Source organism: Pseudonaja textilis, chromosome 1 (genome assembly GCF_049901715.1).
Source record: "Pseudonaja textilis isolate UNSWEBS1 chromosome 1, rPseTex1.2, whole genome shotgun sequence".
In the NCBI taxonomy this organism is placed as follows: domain Eukaryota; kingdom Metazoa; phylum Chordata; class Lepidosauria; order Squamata; family Elapidae; genus Pseudonaja; species Pseudonaja textilis.
Window position 1 is genome coordinate 33,248,200 of NC_141990.1, and position 21,870 is coordinate 33,270,069.

At 38.1% G+C, this 21,870-nt stretch overlaps 2 protein-coding genes and 1 long non-coding RNA gene across 5 annotated transcripts in view; 1 reads left to right on the forward strand and 2 right to left on the reverse strand.

Moving 5' to 3' along the window:
- LOC148127561 (uncharacterized) overlaps nucleotides 1–21,870 on the forward strand; it is a 100,999-nt gene that overhangs the window by 55,087 nt on the left and 24,042 nt on the right. The gene's annotated exons all lie outside the window — the stretch shown is intronic.
- The window catches only part of CIMIP6 (ciliary microtubule inner protein 6), a 72,516-nt gene that overhangs the window by 36,212 nt on the left and 14,434 nt on the right, over nucleotides 1–21,870 (reverse strand). Inside the window, exon 1 of one of the 3 annotated variants that reach the window (XM_087930682.1) lies at nucleotides 9,327–9,495. The exons of the other annotated variants lie outside the window; for them this stretch is intronic. The gene's annotated coding sequence lies outside the window, so the exon portion shown is untranslated. Of the gene's footprint in view, nucleotides 1–9,326; nucleotides 9,496–21,870 lie in introns of those variants that run through there. 3 annotated transcript variants of the gene reach the window in all.
- ACYP2 (acylphosphatase 2) overlaps nucleotides 1–21,870 on the reverse strand; it is a 45,636-nt gene that overhangs the window by 9,332 nt on the left and 14,434 nt on the right. The gene's annotated exons all lie outside the window — the stretch shown is intronic.

Consider the following 21,870-nt stretch of genomic DNA (forward strand, 5'->3'; position numbering starts at 1 on the left):
GGATGGGGAGGGAATGGAGATTTTACAGCATCCTTCCCCTGCCACACCCACCAAGCCACACCCATCAAGCCACACCAGGCCCATCAAGCCACATCAGGCCCACCAAGTCATGCCCATAGAACCGGTAGTAAAAATGTTTGAATCCTACCACTGGTTACAATGGTACTGAAAAATGTGACTTACGCCATTTTTCACACCTGCCTCTGTTGCAGTATCCCTATGATAACATGGTCAAAATTCAAACACTTGGCAACTGATTCATATTTATGACAACTGCAGTGTTGTGGGGTTATGTGATTACCTTTTGCGACCTTCTGACAACCAAAGTTAATGAGGAAGCCAAATTCACTTAACAACCTTGTGACTAATTTAAGAAATGCATTGATTCACTTAACAACTATGGCAAGAAAGGTTGTAAAATCACGTAACAAATGCCTCACTTAGCAACAGAAATTTTGGGCTCCATTGTGGTTGTAAGTCGAGCACCATCTATAATTAAATGATAATTTTCCTTTTTTAAAAAAAATAAATTTTATTGAACTTTCAACTTTAAAAACAAATTCTATTTACATTTTTTGCAGTTGTTTGTGACATCAGTTGCAAGAAAATCCATGCAAGAAAATTACCTCATACCAAAGTTATTGTTTTTGCCAACCACTGAAGGCCATATGGCACTGGGACCTCAGATTAAACATGCCTGATATAAAGGAATATATCACTCAAAAAAAAAGTTATGCTTCCATGATGACATGAACTGCTGTTAGTTATTTCCATCAACTGCCCAGTTCACACATTGTTTGAGTCCATATGCATGCAGGCATGTTGAAATGTGGCAGGAAGAATGAAACACAGCTAAGAACAGATGGATAAATCCTCTTGGGAACTGAACCATCTTGTTTTCATTGCTGTGTGTCCGCAAAGGCCCATCAGAAAAAAGGATAATTTTTCACTGCTAAACAAGTGGGTGTAATAAGATTGGCTTGAAGATCCTACTGTTATTCTTTCCAGAAACAATGACCTACATGTTTCCAGGAGACAATCTATCAAAAAATAATTCCAAACAACGTTCACCTTTGATTTGCTTGTATTTTGTTCAGCTTCTTTAGTAGCTCTCAGAAATTTCAGGATATTATTGAAAGGTGTTTCATTTCATATTAAAGCATCTATATTTTTCAGTAATTTTTAATATTTTTTGTAAGTATCTTGTTTCTAATGAAGTTGCTACCCTTCATTTGCCTTTCTAATTTTTCCCACATTATTCTTGAACTCAATTGTTCCCGCTGCTATAGAATCCAATTGCAGCAAAATCAGTCAAGTTTCTCCAGGATACCATGACGTAACGTCTGATTCATGGTGCCTCAAAGACATGGAAAGTTTTATTAGATGCTATAACCATCCAGGCCAATTACTATACAGGCAAGAACAGATGATGGCAGTGAGGAATAAGACAAAAATGGTGCCAGAAATAGCTTCTGTCTGTTTCAGAATGTAATACATGAGAGACTTTATTTTATTCATAACTTGCAGAAAACTGCTGGGCATCCTATAATGACACAGGTAGATGGATTGATGGATAGGTAGGTAGGTAAATAACAGAGGTGTATGTTTCCCTTAATGAGTAGAATTATGCAATTAAGGATGTCTGCTATAGTTGTTACTTAACTAATTTTGATTTATAGGTAGTCCTCAACTTACATTCACCATTGGGGCCAGAAATTTTGTTGCTAAGAAAGATGGTTGCTACATGAGGTGTGCCCAAAAAGGTTTTGTTTCCACATCTTAGAGGTATCATAAAATCAGACATTATTTTTCCCCATGGTTGTTATGCAAATCATTGTATTTAAGTGAATCACATGATTGTTAAGTGAATCTGGCTTCTCCTACTGACTGCACTTGTTGGAAGCCAGCTGGGAAAATTGCAAATGGTGATCACATCACCCCATGACACTGCAACCACCATAAAAACATGCCGATTGCAAAGTACTCGGATTTTGATCATAGCACCATGTGGGGATGCTACATCAGATGTAAGTGTGAGGACTGGTCATAAGTCATTTGTTTCAGTTCTGTTGTAACTTTGAACAATCACTAAATGAATGATTGTAAATCGAGGACAAATTAGCTTCCTTGACATTAGTACCACTGCCTAAAAGAGGGGGAGAGTGTCCATTAAAAAAGCATTAGATGGTATCAGCAGCTACCAAAAATTGTATTTCAGCCAATATGGTCACAAACAGTGGGATATTTTTAACAGTAACATATTTGTCATCCAGAACAGATGGTTTTTTAAAAAAACCCTTCTTCTATCACTAAGAGCCAGTTTGGTGTAGTTGTTAAAGGCACCAAGACAGAAACTAGGAGATTAAGCCAGTGCTTGGAAGGAGGCAATGGCAAACCATTTTTGAAAATTGGTACTAAGAAAACAGCAGGTGATCAAAATCTTCTCCTCTGTCATATCTGCACCAGGCCAACAACTGCCAAACAGCTGATCAGCATACCAGTAACAGTGACCCAGTGCTACATCTACTGCTAGCCTCCCTCCACATCATATTCAACAGCAGCCCCTTATTGTCTGCAACCAGAAAACAGACTGTTCCCACCTGGTACACCACAGGACACGATTAACGTGTGTGTGTGTGTGTGTGTTTATTTATTGTCTTTATTATTTATACAAATAGCTCAAAGAAGCAAACTTCTTTAACATACCTTCCACCTCCTATTTTTCCTACAACCACCTTGTGAAATGCAGGGGCCAAGAGAGTGACTGGCCCAAAATCATCAACTGCTTTCAGGGCTAAGGCGGCACTGAAACTCATGGCGTTCCACTTTCTAGCCTGGTGTCTTTAACCACTAGACCAAATTGGTTCTCATATACTTCTATATTTTTAATGAATTAATTTATTAGATATTTAAATATAACTTATTTAAATATATAATAAATAAATAGATTATTTTCAGAGTAGAAGAGGGGATGTATGCTAAAAGAGTCTTTTCAAAAATTCCCAAAGCAGAACATTTACTATCTTTGTCATACTTTACTTTGTCACAAAGACAAGATATAATGGGTGATGTACAAAGGAAGTTATCTCACACTATAAGGACAGCCACTAATATTAATCACAACTCATGGGGAAGGTCAGAATGAGATATTCTGGCTGAGATAAGAACACATCAACTAAGAAGGTATATTGTGGCTCAGTATAATGTGTGAACTTCCATAACATAAGAAACTGAGTAGCCTTAGTAAATAAATCAGATGATAAAAGCATGTAAGCTCTCTTATGCCCCAAACCCAGAATCAAGATGCCATGCCAAAGCTAGCATGCATCTTGCCACAATACTATATAGATAGTCCTTGAGTTATGGTCAATGACTATCCAAAACTGTGATGGTGATGAAAGCTTGGGTAGCAAAATTTGGGTGGCATTCAATTTGCACTTAAGACACTTCAGTTGCAGCATTCCACAATCACATGATCACTATTTGCTACCTTCCTTGATGGCTTCCCCCAAGCAAAGTCAATAGGACGCCAGGAAGGAAGATCACAAGCTGTTGGGGTGAGTCTCTCTCCTCCTGCCCTCAGCTTTATTTTTCTACAGTCCAATATAGAAACATTGGCAAAAAAGCTCAAGGAGCACTGTGCCATAATCAAGGAAAGACAAGAAGCAATGTCAGAGTTTCCCCTGGAAAAACCTTCAGTGCCATTATTCTAACAAGCTGTTTGGAATCTCCATTTTGTGGAAATGTCACAAGCACTATTTGTACTACCAGTTCTATCACTGGTAGTCAGGGTACTATCAATCTTACTAGAAGTGAAACCAGGAGTTTCCTTTCCCCATAGTGATCTGCAAAACTGCAACTTGGGGTGTCTTCTGGAGACTGGAGTACTTACATGTAGCCTCTGATTTTCTTCTGTTCACTGAAGTAGTCTAATTTGAACAGGGAAGGTTAAAAAGCTATTTGGGTTTGATCTGGGACCTTGCCTGGACAACAACATTGGTATAATTAAAGGGGCATGCATAAGTGCACTTTTGAGCCTCCCGTCCCTGTCCTATTGTCCCCATTTATTCGTAACTATTTCTTGTATTCTTACTCATGTTTATACTTATACCTATTATCTTATAAGTGATTGACAAATCAAATAAATAAATAAAAAAATAAACTTGCTCTGATGCACTTCATCCTGGTCTTAGATTCTGATTCCCAGCTTTAGTTCCTGACTTCCCTTTTCATGGCTATCCGGACAGGCCCTAACCATTTGGCAGATTGAGAGGGAGATATACAGTACAGAATTGTAAAGTATTATATGGTAGAGCAGAGCCCCCCAGCTGTTTGAGCACCAGGAACCAGTTTCATGAGACAGGTTTTTCCATGGTGTGGTTTCGCATGCTGCCTGCATCTCACAGATGGGGCTTCACTTGTTTGTTATGGCCTGGTTTCTGGCATGCTGCGGCCCAGTGCTGGTCCATGGGCTGGAGGTTGGGGACCCCTGTGGTAGAGGACACCGACCCAGGGTGAAAAAGATTCATCTTCCAGTTCAGTTGCTTTTATATGTGGAATGGCCTGAGGATATCATCCTTGCCTCGAGTAGCAAAATAACTCATCAAGGCCTCAAACTGTCTAATTCTTGGATCTGATACATTTAATTTTAATTCATCTGATGTTATTCAAAGATGTAATTCTATGAAGAGGAGTTCGGGATTATGTCATACCCAGTTCCTCTTCATAGAACTACATCTTTCTCTGAGAAACAGAAATGTCCAGTAATAATTTAACATGGATTTATGCTTAATAATTTGCAATTTCAAATACATTAGATAGGAGAGATTATTGTCTTCCTTTTAAAAGTTGTGTTAACCACAAAAATGATGCACTACTGTGCTGGTTATATCAGAGAACATGGAGGATGGGGTTTCATATTTGAAACAGAGATGTCACGGCCTTAATTAAATCCAAGTCTTAACTCTTGTTTTTAATATGATTCTTCCAGGGTTCTTCATAGAAAGATTATACATTGGAATAGGTGGAAACTGAATGGAAGCTGATTCGGCAACAAATATATTCTGAATTGGGATGCCAGTCTTAAAAGCTCCAATTAGTTCTTTATTTTGTAGACTTTTCAGAAGGCCCTGTCTGATGCTTTTCTGAAAAATTGGATGAAAGAACAATCTAGAATGTGAGAAATATCTTGTGGACAGTGCTGGAAGCCTGACATCTAGTGTGGCAATACAAAACAGCAGGTTTTGGACAAAAAAATCCATATTATTTCTTTAAAACAAAACATATACTTCACAGAATCACAACTAAAAGCAATAATTTTCTTTCATATTTATATTATATAAGTACCTTCATTGTGTACTATTGTGAATTGACTTGTATATTATCTATTGCAATAATTGTGACCCATGAGAGCAATAGGAAAATAAGGTTATTTTATAATCTTAAATGTAAATAATGACAACCTCCTTATGTGGTCACAGTGGTTATTTTTTGCTGAGCTAGAAACTAGTGAAAGCAACGTTATAATAATCCTCTCACTCCTTGCACTATCAGTTCAGTTCTAAAAGTCCTTGTTTATATTTGAGATCCCTTGTATGTTGTTACAGGCATTAATCCTTATCATGGTCATCTCCTCTATCATCATCTCAGGGGTGGGATTAAAAAATCCCAGCAACTGGTTCGCTGTCTGGTTGCTGGGTGGGTGGGGCCATGGTGGGTGGGGCCTACAGGATCTTCCTGTTTCCAGCTTCTGGTGGGCCTCCAGAGTCTGGGGGAGGCCGTTTTTCCCTCCCAAGGGTTCAGAGGCCTCCCCCAGGCCTCTGGGAAGGTGAAAATGGCCTCCCCAGGGCTCGGGAGGCTCTCGGGAAGCCAGAAACAGGCCCTTTCCGGACTTCCAGAAGGCCCATTTCCCCCCCCCCCACAAGAGCATCCGTGCAGAGCCTGCACTTACCTCCATCGAAAATGAGATGAGTGAAGACTCCTGGAAGGGGAGGGGCAGGAGAGGCGGGACCAGTCAGTCAGTTGAAATACCAGTTTGGCAAACCAGTTGTAACTTTAACATCCGGTTCGCCCGAACTGGTAGAATCCCACTCCTGTATTATCTCCTATGTCCCACTCTACTTTTTATAATTTTATAATTTTTAAAGGTGATTTAAATTCTAAGCAATTTTTTATTTATTTTATTCCTAGATATCGCATTTAGTCTAGAAAATAAAAATGATGATTAAAGGAATTCTCTTCACTATCTTCCTCCCACTACTGATGAGGTGTGCATAGCTTAGCCCTATGTGAGGCAGCTGCTGACCATCCTAGGTTTTCTTACCAGTCTGCTCCCGTCATTCTCCAAATAACATGCACTGTTCTCCAAATTGCACACACCATGCTCATAATGCTTTGGAAAACCTTCAGAAAGTTCCTGAGACTTTCCAAATCATTGCAAGAATGGCATTCACAATTTGGAAAACAGTGGGTTGAGGCAGCAACTCTCTGTAGCAAGTGGCACTGGGGCTGAAGTAGAGACAAAGGGTGACTGACTAAGATTACTGAAGGTAATCCAGGTCTCTACCCTAGTACTACTGTCACTGCCAAAGAGCGATACTATGCAGCTAAAAGGGCAGAGATCAGTGGGAGATAGGTGCGTGGGGAGAGTTAAAGCACCCTATGGTCAAAAATGGGGATGGCTGCCAACTGCCCAAATTTTGATTTGGTGGCTGCAAGGATCCTGCAATCATTGTAACTTCAAAGACTGGGAGTAAGTACAATTCATTCAATGTCACCATAACTTTGAATGGTTGCTGAACAAAAGGTGGCTAAAGTACAACCTTGATTGGGACCACCACAACTTTCATTGCTAATAATGAGGTTGTTAATGGAGTCATGCCCAACACCCCTTTTTGTCATGGTCGTTAAATGGATGGTTCTTAAGCAAATGCCATCATTAAGCAAATCATGGCATCATTAAACAAATTCAGTTTTCCCCATTGAGATTGCTTGTCAGAAGCCTCCTGGAAAGCTTACAAATGCCAATCATATGACCCCGGGATGCTGCAACTGTCATAAATACACCCTGGTTCCCAAACACCTGTGGTGGAATGTAATCTGGAGTCCCAGGAAGAAGAAACTGCTTCCCAGAGGGCAAAGAGACAACAGAGCTAGGAAAGCCTGGTAGGCAGGAAAAGAACTAAGACAATCCCTAACATTTCACAGAGTGTATCTATAGTTACTTTGCTTTAGTCCGGCAAGATTCTGTCTGTAGGTCAAAATATTAAATAACCTACTCAAAAGTAACTTCACGTGTCATTCTTCGGGTCTGACCTCACTTAATTTTGATCATGTGACTGTGAGACACTGCAATGGTCGTAAGTGTGAGGATTCTCTAAAGTAACCCTTTTCAGTGCTGTCATAACTTTCAATGGTCGTAAGTTGAGAATTACCTGTAGTCTGCATTCACTGGGAGAATTCACATTCAATCTGAGACCATGAACTTTCTTAGGTTTCTTCTGCTAAACTGACTTTGGCCAGTCTGAAATATCTTTCAAGTAGTTTTCTTAGGTAGAGTTAGATAGATATAGATAGAATTCTTTATTGGCCAAGTGTGGTTGGACACACAAGGAATTTGTCTTGGTGCAAATACTCTCAGTATACATATTGTTATTTATTTAATGTATGAGGAGTACATGACATACACTAAATAAATAATAATACTAATAATAACTGGATATAAGAAAACTACTTGAAAGATATTTCAGATCGGTGAAAGTCAGTTTAGGGTTATATATCCTGTTCCATTGCTTTATTTAAATCTCTAAGATTCTTTTTCCCCAGAATGGGCACCAAGATGCACTTTAAAACACAGCTATGTTTGGTGGATATACAAGAACTTGACCTCTCTTTTAGTCATTGCATATCTGATACTTTTTGTATATACTTTCCTTATATCCAATTCCACTGCCTGATAAATCTTTGCCACCTGGAAATCTCCAGGATTACTTGTACCACAAGTAGACACTGGTGAGAAGCATTTTAAGAAGCTTGTTATTATGGATGTTTGACAGCATGTTGCTAAAATTAACTGTAGATTCACATTTGTGCTTGTCACAACTAAGAAACAGGCTTAGTCACTATTTATATTCTCTACTGCAGACCTCAGAAGTCTGGTTAATGGAAATAATGGTTTAAATTGCAACTATGCATTGTATTAAAATAATATTTAAGCGGGCTTACAGAAAATGAAATAAGCACAAAGTGAGGAGTTTTTGCTGTGAGAGGTCTTGCTGAACTATATTTTCCAGCTCTACCAAATAGCATGATCAGTGATGAAGGATATCAATTTGACAACATCTGAAGACCAGGTCTTATCAGATCTTGGATTTCTAAAAAAATCTTAATATTGTATGCTATGCTAGTATGTTAACATTGTATGCTATACAATATTACAATATTCATTTATTAACTACACTCTTGTTCGTTTGTCACCCAAAGGATGCTATTTCATCAGCATCTATCCATAACTGCTTCAATAAATTCATGTAAGCTCACCTTGCATTATCTGTGACAATAAATAGTCATCTTGTTGCCTGTTGGCTCTTTTTCCAGTTAACTTTGATTTTTTTCAAGTATTGCGGTCATTCTTTATGACTTATGCCTTCATATAGTGTATAACGTATTTAAGCTTTAGTTTCATTATTTGTGCTTACAGTGAGCAGGCTGCTATTAAATTCTTGTAGTGGTCTAGGTTTTCTTAATAATTTTCTCCATCACCACAGTTGAAAATAATTCATTTTTGTTTGCTTAGTCTTTCTGATGGCTGTTTTCAAAGTCATATTACAACTGGAAAAACAAGGGTTAGGTGATATGTATATTTGTTATCAGTGTGATATTGCTGCCTTTAATGTTTTATTTAATTAATTAAATTAATTAAGATCTGCCCTAGCTTCCCCCCACCCAAACAGATGTTTCTTTGCTTTATGGCTACAGTCACCATTCTTGGGAATCTTTGAGTTAGGACAACAGAGCCTGTACCACTGCAAAATCACCTCCATATAATTGTATTATATATGCTTTAACTGTTGGCATTTTTTTTAATATTGAATAGTAGACAGGCTTTTAAGAGGTTCTTGGTGCTCTCTGGGCTTGATCGTTTTCTTGCAGACGTTTCATTACCCAAACTAGGTAACAACATAAGTTGTAGCACAGATGATGTTAGCTAGTTTAGGTAATGAAATATCTGCAAGAAAACAACTAGGTTCAGAGTGCACCAAGCACACCTCATTTCAACCCTGAGCTGTAAATATTCCACTTTATTGAGAAAGGCTTTTGCCTCTTACCTTCAGAAGATGTGGGTGCTCTATCACTGGAGGCTTTCAAAAAACAACAACACTGGACAATCATTTATCTGAAATGGTATAGGGTCTCCTGCTTGAGCAGGGGGTTGGGCTAGAAGACCTCCAAGGTCCCTTCCAACTCTATTATTCTATGTTCTATCTCTTCTTTCACCTTAAAAAGAAATTCTGAGGTAAATAGCTTTTCCAGCAATTTTTATTCAAATTTCTCTTGCTTTTAATCCAGCACTTTCTATTACATACATTAAATAAATACAAGGTTGGTACATTCTTTTCACATTTTGAACCTGCTAGTCCCTCTATATTCTGTTCTAACTATTGCTTCCTGGACATCATAACATTTTTTCAATAAGCAGATGAGATAGCTACCCATAATTCGCTGTGATCCACAGACTTAAAAGCTTTGTTTAATCAATAAAGCAAAAATAGATTTCTCTTTGATATTTCTTCTTTCACATTGTCCATAAGTACTTAACAATGTAATTTCAGCTACGCCAGTCAGTTCTGAATGCTTTGTAAAAATACATACATACACTGGATTCATACATCATTCTAAATCATGTGACTTGATGATTTGGCTTAGTATATTCCTGGAATCTAGTCATAAAGATTTATGAATTAGTATTATATAAAAGGTTGTTTGTGACTGAATATTATGTTTTTAGTTATAATTTGTTTTATAAACCACATTTAAAACTATGCATGACATATGAACTAAGTGTACGTATAAAAAAAAATTGTACAGTATTTCGCCACATGGTTTTATTGGATGCCATGAGGACTCCATCACTTTTAAATCAAGTTCTTGTGTTTTGACTGAAAGCTGCAAGGCTACACCTATAAATAACTCCTTAACTATCCAACAAACAAACAAATAAAAAGCCTAAGTAAAGTGAAAAAGTATGGATAACCAAGAATGATGTCTGTCTTCTGCCAATAATATAACCAGAATTATCACACACACCTCCCTTAGTTCACCTTTTACTGTCCAGGCATCTATTTATTAAGTACCTGATTCTTTGTCTGCCTCTTCACAGTGCCAAACTGGCACTTATATGTGATCAATAGTGATTAGTAATTTGGCATTGCTAATTTGGACATGTACTCCTTTCTCCTTTTCATGCCATTTTACTTTCTGCCCTTCCCACAAATCTTCCTGTTGAATTAAAGTCCTGTGAATAGAGCATCCTTTCTCTTTTTATTGAAGCTATTATCTAAACAGCTCCAGAAAACTTTTGAGCACCTTTGGGGGTGGGGAGGGTGATGAGAGAAAGAATCCCTGTTTTAAGTAAGCTTCGTTGTTAGCATTTCTCCAGCAAACATCTAAAATGGAAGGAGTAGAAATAGGCAAAGCCTACTACAAACAAGAATGTGAAATTACAGATCCGCATTCGTTGTGATAGTTCTAATGGTGGCTTGTGTCACTTTAACCAGTGATGGTATAATGGGCACATACATTACTCAAATGCATTTTCAGTGTTGAACTGTAACCCTCTGCGAGCATTCCCGGGCCTTGTCCAGCCCTTGCTGGGCCTCCACTACCTTGCATCCATGCTGGGCTTCCTCCTGCCTGGCTACCTGCTTCTTGACATGAGCAGAGGCTGCTGGTTGGAGTGTGGGGAACCGCAGTGCTGTGCTCCCAATTCTAGCTATGCCTCCCAGCCGCACAGCTTTTTATTCCAGTTCTAGCTCCAACCAACAGCCTCTGCTCGTGACAAGCTGGTGGCCAGGCGGGAGGAGGACAAGGTGGGGCACAGTTTCCGGGCCAGGCTGGCCAGCGGATGGGCGAGCAGGAAGCCCTCAGGGTGATAGGGCAATGGTGGTGGCTGGAGTATGCCATGGCTGTTCGCTTTCTCTGCTGAGCCTGAGAGGAGTGACAGAGGTGCCCCAAATGGGAGGGTGGGAGCTCCTGGGGCTTATTCCTGCTGCTCCCCTCTGGCTCCCACCAAAAGGGAGGGCAGATTGATGTTCCGGGGGCTGGGGCTGCTCCTTTTTCATTCTCTGAAGCTTGCCAGATCAGTTCATCCCAGACTGGGTGTGTGGTTGTGTCACAAGAGTTTGGTGTGTGTGTGTGTGTGTGTGTGTGTGTGTGTATGTGAGTGAGGGGAGGAAGGAAGGAAGGGAAAGGAAGAGTAAGAAAGAAAGAGCAAGAAAGAAAGAAAGAAAGAAAAAGAAATAGGAAGGAAGGGAGAGAGAGAGAATATGTGGTGTGTGTGTGTGACAGAGAGGGGGAGACAAGAAAAAAAGAGGAAAGAAAAAGAAATAGGGAGGGAGAGAGTGGTGTGTGTGTGTGTAAGTGTGAGAAAGAGAGAGAGACAAAGAAGGAAAAAGACAGAGACAAAGAGAAAGAAAAAGAAATAGGAAGGGGGGGGGGAGAGAACTCTGTGCTATTATTTTTAATTGTTCCATTATTTATCATATATTAATATTTTACACTGTCCTTACACCTAGATTGATTTTACTGCCTTTCTTTTGCCCAGATATTTTTCAGGGTTTACAATACATGCATTCAATGTCTATATTTCAGAGCATAAATACATGTGTGTTTAACAGAGTTGAAAGGGACTTTGGAGGTCTTCTAGTCCAACCCCCGGCTCAGGCAGGAAAACTAAGGATACCAAAGTCTGAGTAGAGGTCCTGGAAAAGGTGTCAGAGTAACAGAATAACACTTAGAAGGGACCTTGGGGACCTTATACCATTTCAGAGAAATGGCTGTCCAGTCATTTCTTAAAAACTTCCAGTGTTGGAGCACCCAGAACTTCTGGAGACAGACAGTTCCACTGGTTAATTGTTCTCACTGTCAGGAAGTTTCTCCTTAGTCTTAGTTTGCTTCTCTGTTTGTTCAGTTTCCATCCATTGCTTCTTGCTTGCATTCTGCTTCTTTGGAAGATACATTGTCCCCCATTTCTTTCTGGCAGCCCCTTAAAAGCCTGTTGCCTATCACCCTCTTGAGCAAAGCATGTGAGCCATTTCTTCCTTTCAGTAGTCCATGAAAGTACATCTATAGTACGTAGATAATAAAGTCCAAAAAAGGCGAACATTTTGACAGTATAGATAAATTGAGGCTGGGTGTGACAAGGAATGGCTGGGAGGGGAGGGGCCAGGTGAGGCACCCTTGATGTGAATGACATTGAGTTGGCCATGCCCACACAGTCACATGATCACCAAGCCATGTCCAGTCATGTGACCAGTCATGTGACCAGCAAGCCATGCCGCCAGCAAGCCACACCCAACCAGTCACATGACCAGCAAGTCATGTCCACAAATTAGGCCACGCCCACAGAACTGATTGTTAAGAAATTTGAATTCCACCCCTGCTTTAGGGGTAGAGCAGTATAGTATAAACTGCCATTCATGCTGATAAAAAGATATAGACGCTAACAGTGATTTTTAAAAAAAACATATTTAGCATATTTACATACATAAGCCTTATACCAAAAAACCATTATATCAGTAACTAACATAGGTATGACCCACCTCCTGTCATGCTTATGCCCTTATGTCCATCGGGTTATTCTCTGCATCTGGCATTCTAAAGTATTCTACATTTTGTAATCACCAAAGAGCTATGAATTTGTTTGATACTTAGGATTAAAAATGAAAACCTTTAAGATAATAGTTCTTAGCCTTAAGAGACATGAAATTGTAGAAAATGGCTGTGAAATTTTAAAAGGATGTTTACTACTCCAGCCTTTCACTTCTTCAGCTAAATGGGAAATTAACAGTATTAATGGGAAACAGAAGGCCTGTGGGTGGATTGAGATAGAAGCCAACGCCTACAAGAAAAATATTTCAATATTTTGTGGAGAAATAATTATTTTTGCTGTTTTTTTCAAACGATAGATATCTATTTCATTTTACAAACTTTAATTTTTATCTATATGTTGCGTTCTACTTTGAACTATCTTCATCAATTCTTTAAATAGCTGAATATACATCTTGCTGTAATTAATGTTTAACTGTTACAATATTAACTATTCTATTCTTGTTACATGAGCCAGATAAACATTGTGATTCCAAAATTGCAGTAATAAAATCCAGAAGTTTAAATAATTTGGGAGGCAAAATAGAAAAATTATACACGAACACATACTCATTTTCTTTCTCTATTTTTTTTCTCCAAATGCTGGAGGTGGCAGGGGGGCAGTGGTGGTGGAATCAAGTTGGAGAAGATCCACTCCCTTTTACATTTACAGACTTTATACCTTAATCCCTGATTGTGATCTAATTGTATAACCACTCTGTCCAGGACTTCATTGACACATTTATAAAAAGTCAAATACATATGAATGATGGATTGCATGATTGGGCTTATTGGGGGGTATAGCACCCTTGGGATAAGAATCATATAGGCAGTAATATTTAAGGGTGTGCTTTTCCACTCATATTTAGAGATGGGATAATTCTTCAGTGACTGCAAGTAACTCTGCAAGATCATAAACTGCTACTATAAAGTAAGGAAAATATCGTTGTATAATGAAGTTCCAGACAGTAATCTGATCTTTCCCAAGATCTTACAAAAGGGGCTTGGATAATACATTCTCTGTTACTCTTAGCTCCTTCCTATGAAATATTGAGACAGATAAAACGACCTTTAGTAGCTGGCAGCTCCAACTCAACATGGTTAATCTGAAAAGAGTAAAGAGGATCAGACCTGTTTTGGACTTAAACAGTAGAATCAAACTGGGAAGTTGAAAAATGTCCCGGAATGCAGCAATGACAAACCTCTTCTGTATTGTTGCCAAGTTTACTGTTGTTACTTTGCGTGCTCACAATGATTTTGCATTTTTTGTAATAAGTTTTCCTAACTATTTTCAGAATGGTCAGTTTCTTAATATTCTTCCACAAGCTGCAGCAAATCCAAAATTCCCTTTCCATCAGATGTTGAGGGAAAACACTGAGGATGGAATGAGGAGAAGGCAGGTTGGCTTCTTTATTATTTCAGAGGGGCCTGGATTTAACTGATTTAAATTAAGGAGGATGAAATGTTAGACAATTTCTTAAAAAAAGCATTGCAATAGTTTGATAATAATACCAGCTTGAAGTATAGGGAGTCAAGCAAGCAATTGGAAAGATGGGATTAAATTATCCACATGGGTAAGGCTTTATTGTCCTGTCAGATTGTGCTGTTCAGTGTAATTGTTTGAATTTACGAAGAGAATATCTGTTTCTTAGTTGACAATATTAATATAACATACTTTTTTGGGTTAAAAATAAATCCCAATTTATAAATCGTTATTATTTAAAAATCCAAGAGCTAGGGAAACATACAGCCTGGGCAATCATTAGTTCAAAACTCAATTCAACAAGGAAATGTAAAAACACATTAATTTCTAAATGAGTTTTGAAATGTGGAAATTGCCACAGGCTATCAATAATGTAATCTTCCACATCCCTCAATATTTCTAGCATAGCCAACCAGAATATGTAAGTCCATAAAGGTTGCACAGTCATTTGCATACATGTAAGAATCAATGATAAAATGACAAAATGGAAAAATGGAAAAAAGGGGCTGGGTTCCTTTGCCTTTACCATGCCTTAACAACTTTCTGAGAATGTGCATTCTGGATCAAGGCCACTATAGTTGGGTAGAACTAAGGACTGAGTGAAAGATCAAACCATTGCTATAAATAGCATCTATGCTGAAGTCTCTTTCCGTAGTATGTAATCACTTTCTCCATATTCTGGTGCCAGGCATTACATTTTCCATGACTGCTACTGTGCATTAATATAGAGCAGAGATAGGGAAAGGCACAAAAAAGATGACACAAAAGCATAAATCCCACAACCCGCAATGCATGCAAACTTATTTACTTATGTTTCAGTGGTCCAGAATCTGGCCTTTAGAAATACTACATCTCCTAAACAACTGTTATTATTCCTGTCACTGAGATGCTTATAGATTAAGGTGTCTCTTTTTTTAAATTTATTTTTTAAAAAAAATGTAGTTTGCGTTTGAAAAAAGCTGACAAGTAAGCTTCCTCTTTATTACATTTAAAACAATACATGACATAATTTAAGCAATCATCTACCAATCAATCTGCTGCAACTATATTTTCATAACACATACAAATCTTTTGTACTTGCAGGAGAGCTATTTTAGGCATGATGTGTATCAGGTACGGCCACAGCTGTTGTATCTGCTAGATTAGATGCAGATTTCCAATTTCTAAATTTCCATCTTTCCAATTATAGAAAGAAAAACAAACATTCATTCTTATCAAGGTAGGATAGTAAGAATACAAAGAGATTTGGCCATGTAAACAAATTCATCAGTGGTAAGGCCAATGAGAGGATCCTGAAATGATTCATGAAATAAAATATAAGCTCTCCTTGGTGTTCAAAGAGCACAGTCAAACTCAGAAAGCATCCACTTCAATTCTGAACTAGCTCTCCCTCTCTCTCTGTCTGACAGTTATATACTCTCTCCTACTGGAACAGTTGGAAGTTATACATATGGAGACAAAGAATTCATATTCCTCCATCACCACCCCTGCCCTAGTATTTGTTTCACTTAATGTTCAAGAGCAATCAGTTATTCTTTTTACACAAAACTCTTGCTGCAGGACAATTAAACAGAATATTTTCTGAGGATTGTGGGAAAATGAGGCACAACAGGTATGTAACAGTAAGAGGCAAAGTTGTGCCCTCTTCCTGGAATCATTTTTGCAGGCCTTTCAGTTTTGCAGGGTTTTTGAAGCTAGTAGTTTTGTTTTGCTAATTTGCCAGCAGTGGGAAAAAAAGGAAAATAAATTTCTGGTGTGATTATGAAGAATTTTGCCTGTTGTTCAGCAGATGAAGCTGTGGACCTTTCCACTGCGCACAGCAGTTGATTCTTGCTCTGATCTTACTGCCAAGACAGTGTCCTCCACTGTTACTGAGAGCTAAACCTTGACTTAAGAAAATGAAAATGATGAGTTTCCCCAATTTTAAGTCAATATTCTAACCATACAGTAGTTCCATACTGACTCCCCTGAGTATTTGATCGTCCTAGCCAATGTCATTATGTGCATTAAAGTTGTTGACCCATACCTATCACATGATTGCAGTAATGTAGTGTTGTTACAAGAAATGGAAATGAGGAACATAATCTGATATTGATTTAAAGACTTCTTATGTTGCTCTGACTTTTCAGAATCAAAATATTAAAAAAAATCAATACACATGCACATGGAGTAACTAAAAGCATATGCATATACAAGTATGATTATGATGCTTTCCCATCACTGCATTTATAAAGGGAAAAGAATTCCTAGAATTGTTTTCAGCTGGGGTTGACAAATGTAGATTCATAAAGTTTGGAAACTGGACTTTGTATAGAACTTTTATCTTTTACAATTGTAAAAAAAAACATGGCCTTAATAATATTACCATTTTTGTCAGTATGATGCCTGTACAGTACACTAGTCTGTTTAGATCTATCACAGTTTTACATTCAAGTAGTGGGCATCTCTTTATGAGCTAGAGACCATTCTTAAGTATCATCATCTGCTCCTCTACCTATTATTGGCTGGCATTGACTGTTCACATTTTAAAAAAAATAGTCAAAAATATCAGACAGGAGTTTACAGTGTTTTTCACTTTCACAAGAGATTCCTTAAATCTTCCTCACTTCTGACCTGCAAGTGATATCATCAGCATGTCTAAAATTGTTGATGTTTCTTCCCACAGTTTCAATTCCATTTTTTGTTTTTTCCACATATATAAATAAGGCGATAGGATAGAACCTGGGCACGTCTCTTTCCCAATTTTGAACCTCCCGACTCCACTAAAATAGTTGGTTGGTTCCCTTATTATACAATATGAGGCTCTTTACCTTTTTTTAACCTTTCCTCAGCTTTCATGTAGTTACAGAAGCAGCCAATCCAATGTACTGCATTGCAGACAAAAAAAGAAATTCTATCATCTCTCCAAAGTTATCTACTTGGCACTTGCTAATCATTAAACTTAATTAAACATCATGATAATGATGTTTAATCATTAAACATCATGCTAATCATTAAAACATGTGGGGCTGCCACAGGGAGGAAGGGGTCAAGCTATTTTCTAAAGCTCCTGTAGGCCAGACAAGGAATAATGGATGGAAACTGAACAAGGAACAGACCTCCAAGGTGCAACTCTTGTTATTCTATTCTATTCTATTCTATTCTATTCTATTCTATTCTATTCTATTCTATTCTATTCTATTCTATTCTATTCTATTCTATCCGATTTCATGCCAACTAATTATTATAAGAATTGTAATTAAAAATGAGTTATCTGGGCTTGTTCGTTTCCCCTTTCTTCCCAAGACTTATATAAACCTAGGAACAGGAATGATCTTACTACTGTTTTGGGGAGACTGGTCACAATAAAATTGTGTTAAATTGATAAATACTTTCAATATCTCTTACATGGAAATTAAATTACATTAAGTACGAACGAAAAGAATATACTAAGTATACATAATATTTAGAAATGTTGGAAAGTTAAATAGTTAACGGATTCTGACAGATAAACAGAAGTCGAGAACCATGCTGCTACAGTTCAGAAAAAAAGGAGCAGTGGGGAAGAAGCTAATACTTGCTAACTTGCGGCATTTCCATTCAAAATGACCTTAAAAAACCAAGAAAAATGTTGTGATTCAGATTCTTAAAGAGACAGTCTGAAAATTCTAATTAAAAGACTATGTTAAGTCTTCAGTTGGCATATAGCATTTGTGACTTTCATTCAAATGAGGAAAAACATATCTGTATCCTGGAATCACAATCTGTATCCTGGAATCACAATCTTTATAAAGTCTACACTGGCTAAAACTACCAGATGCAGACGTAAAGATATCGCCAGCAAGTACACAGCAACAAAGAATCATAAAAGAAAGAAAGAAAGAAAAAAGAAAGAAAGAAAGAAAGAGACAGGAAGGAAGGAAGGAAGGAAGGAAGGAAAGAAGGAAGGAAGGAAGGAAGGAAGGAAGGAAGGAAGGAAGGAAGGAAGGAAGGAAGGATCATTTGCTGCTATCTATTGGACATCGGGATTTTTGCTAAACAGAGCACTTGTCTGGTTCCAAGATCTGATCCAAATAATGCTGAATTCAGGAGATTCCAATCTTAAATTGCTATGCTAAAGGGTTTTGATGGATATAACATATTCAAAAGAGATCAAATAAAGATGGAAGGAGTACACTGAAATACTGTACACTAAAGATGTCCACATCCAAGATACCTTATAAGATATTGCATTTAATAACTTCTAATACTAGAAGATAAAGTTAAGTCAACGCTCCAGCTATTATCAAATTGGAAGTCTACATGAAGAGATTGAATACCCATTGAAACATGACAGGCAATAGAAAAAGAGTCAGTAAAGGTTCTAACCAAGCTCTACCAGCAATTCTGAGGAATGCCAACTGATTGAAAGAGGCCAGTTTACATTCCAATACTCAACCCCCCTCAAAAAGATTAAACAGGGTATGCAATCTATCAATACAATATCCTTAATCTCACATGCCAGCAAAATAATGTTTATGATCATATAATGCAGATTAGAGCCCCACATAGAAAAAGAGATGCCAGATGTTCAAGTTGGCTGAAGAAAAGGCTGAAGAATACAAGAGAGTAACTGAAAAGCCAAAGAATGCCAAAAAGAAGTCAGTATATGTTTTATTAATTAGAGAAAAAACTTTGGGTCAATCACATCAAGCTGTGGAAAGTACTCAGAAAAATAGGGTCCCAGATCAATGTCTTTATGAGAAATTTATATACGGGTCAGGAAGCCACAGTACAGACAGAACATGGTGAAACAGTCTGGCTCCAAGTTGGCAAAGGTGCAAACCTAAAATTGAATAAATATTAAGGGAAGCTGTATCAGAAGAAAATTAATATTTTATAACTGGATGAAGATACATCAATAACCTGAGCTATGCTGATGAAACTATCCTGATAGCTGAAAATGCAAAGGATCTGTAAGCCCGAGTAAAAAACGTCATGGAACAAAGTGAAAAAAAAGGGACTAAAATTAAATATTCGTAGTACTTTAATTATGAAAGCAATTGGATCCAGAACTTGCATTACTAAGCCAAGTGGTCATAAAGCACAACATCATGTGACTGCATCACTTAGCTATGAGAAATCCCAGCAGTTCTAATTGCCATTGCACTATCGTAACCCCAAGACTTTGAGGATTGTTAAGAGGTGGGAATCATAGGCAAGGAATGTGGGGGGGGGGTACAGGGGAGCAGGAGGGTGCTGTAAGCACGTATTAGGAAACACGGAACAGGCTGATGGAGCTACAGACAGAACAGCAGAATGAGGGGTGCTACAGAGTACTAGATCTCTAGATGAGAAATTGTCTTCTACCATTTCAGTTGCAGTTCTAGGCCCATCTAGTCCAATCCTGCCCATTCTATCAAAGTAAAGCCTCTTCAAGATAAGTAAGTAGGTTTTTATATTTACTAGCTGCTGCAAATTCCTGGGACTGAGCATAAGCTACTTCCATTTTATGCTCACGTGAGGGTGACATGAGCAGCAAGGTTCAACTTGTGTACCAGTTGGTTCTGTTTGTGGGCTGGAAGGCTTTGCTCATGTTGATTTATATATTTTTTTAATTACTCTCAATTTGGATTATTGTAATATGCCTTACTTAGAGCTTCTCCTGATGTACATTTGGAAACTGTAGCTGGTCCAGAATGAAGTTGTTTGGGCAGTAGCAGGTGCATCTTGCTATGTTATGGAATATGTGGGAGACCTTGAGGAAAAAGGGGAAGAGATGCTGCTTAGGAAACCATCAGACTGGAGTGGGGTAGCCACCACTGGATTAATGGTCAGAGAAAGAAATTTAGCAACCTGCCCTAGTTGATTAGGCAATCAAGGAGCAGAAGTGGCATTGGGAAATCTGTACCTTTGAAGATTCTATTAATTGTAGCATTACAATAAAGTAGAATTAACACAACTAGTTATGTTTCCTATCTAATTTATCTGCAAGAATTGACATGGCATACCTATATAGGGTATGCTGTTCTGAGCTACACTGGCTCCCATTAGGCTTTGGGGCGTGATTCTAAGGTGCTGATTATCATCTATAAAGCCGTACATGCCACAGAGACTGGATACTTGCTGAGCCTCCATATTCCCATTGTATCTGTTTTAGTAGAAAGGGAATGGTCTAGTCCAGGGGTGTCAAACTCACATCATCATGGAGGCATCACATGACGTATCAGGACTTTCTTTCCCCTTCACTAAGCCGAGCCTGGGCATGGCCAGCCTGTGATGCGGCCAGCCCATGGGCCAGGAGTTTGACAGCACTGCTCTAGTCCATCCTATCAAACTGTATTATCATGTTGAATCCTGGAGATGTGCCTTCTCTGTAGTAGCTTCTGCCTTGTGGAATAGATCCTATCAGAGATCCAGATGGCTTTAATCCTAATTAGACTCTCATATAGTTCTGAAGAACTGTATGTTTCCCCAGACATTTAGGCCAGCAGATTAATCATGCTCAACTCATCATGCGATTCAATGATTGAGGTGTATTAGTTACCTAGCTTTCATGGGTTATGTCTATGGAGATCCTCATCTGAAGAAGCTTCTTGGATGAGAAGCAAAACATTTTCAAGGAAAAAAAAACAAGAAAGTCTAGTTGCCTTTTGGAAAAGCACTTATGTGACAATCATGGGTTATGTTTGTATTTGTTGGTTTTACTCTTTGTATTCTGCCCAGGTAGTGGCACAATGGCTCAGCAGTTAAAAATTCTGAGTTTGTCAGCTGGACAGTGCCTGCCCACTAGCAGTTCAAAAGCATGCAAATACGAGTAGATAAATAGGTTTCACTTTGGTGGGATAGTAACATTATTCCGTGCACTTTGGTGTATAATTATGCTGGCCATCTGACAATGAAAAATGTCTTTGGATGATGTTGGCTGCCTCAGCTAAGAAATGGAGAGGAGCATCGCCACCTAGACATGAATGATCAGGGGAAACCTTTACCTTTATTCTGCTCAGAGTCATTGGTATAAGATAGGTGGCCATATAAATTATTTAAATAGTCAAATGAACAACTATATTGGTTAATAGGTAAATTCGCTTTGTTTTTGAGAGTGGGTGTTATGTACTGGATAACAATATACAGATATGTAGAGGTACACAACTTCTACTGTCTTGAGTGCTGTACTGAGGTTTGCATAATATATTTAGGGCCATATTCTAGAAATGAGAGGATGCATAACTAAAAGTGATCTGATTTGAGCTGATAATGGCATATTCTATGAAACAGAGTCATAAAGCCTCAATTTGTACATTAACTTTGCCCTCCAAACTGAAAATAAAACATTTTTTCCTAAGCTATTTTGGGGGCTGACAAAGACAAGATAGTTCATTAGCAAATATACTGAAATAATAGTTGAAAAGCCCAATGTATCAATGGCTCTATTCAAATTGTTCATCAAGTGCAACACTCTTCAGAAATACGTTTATTTTTTTTCAGCCTCTGTCAGCTTCCTAAAATCATGTCTGAATTTGGTTCCTGGTGTATGAGGTAAATTTACCCCCACCTCCAGCAAG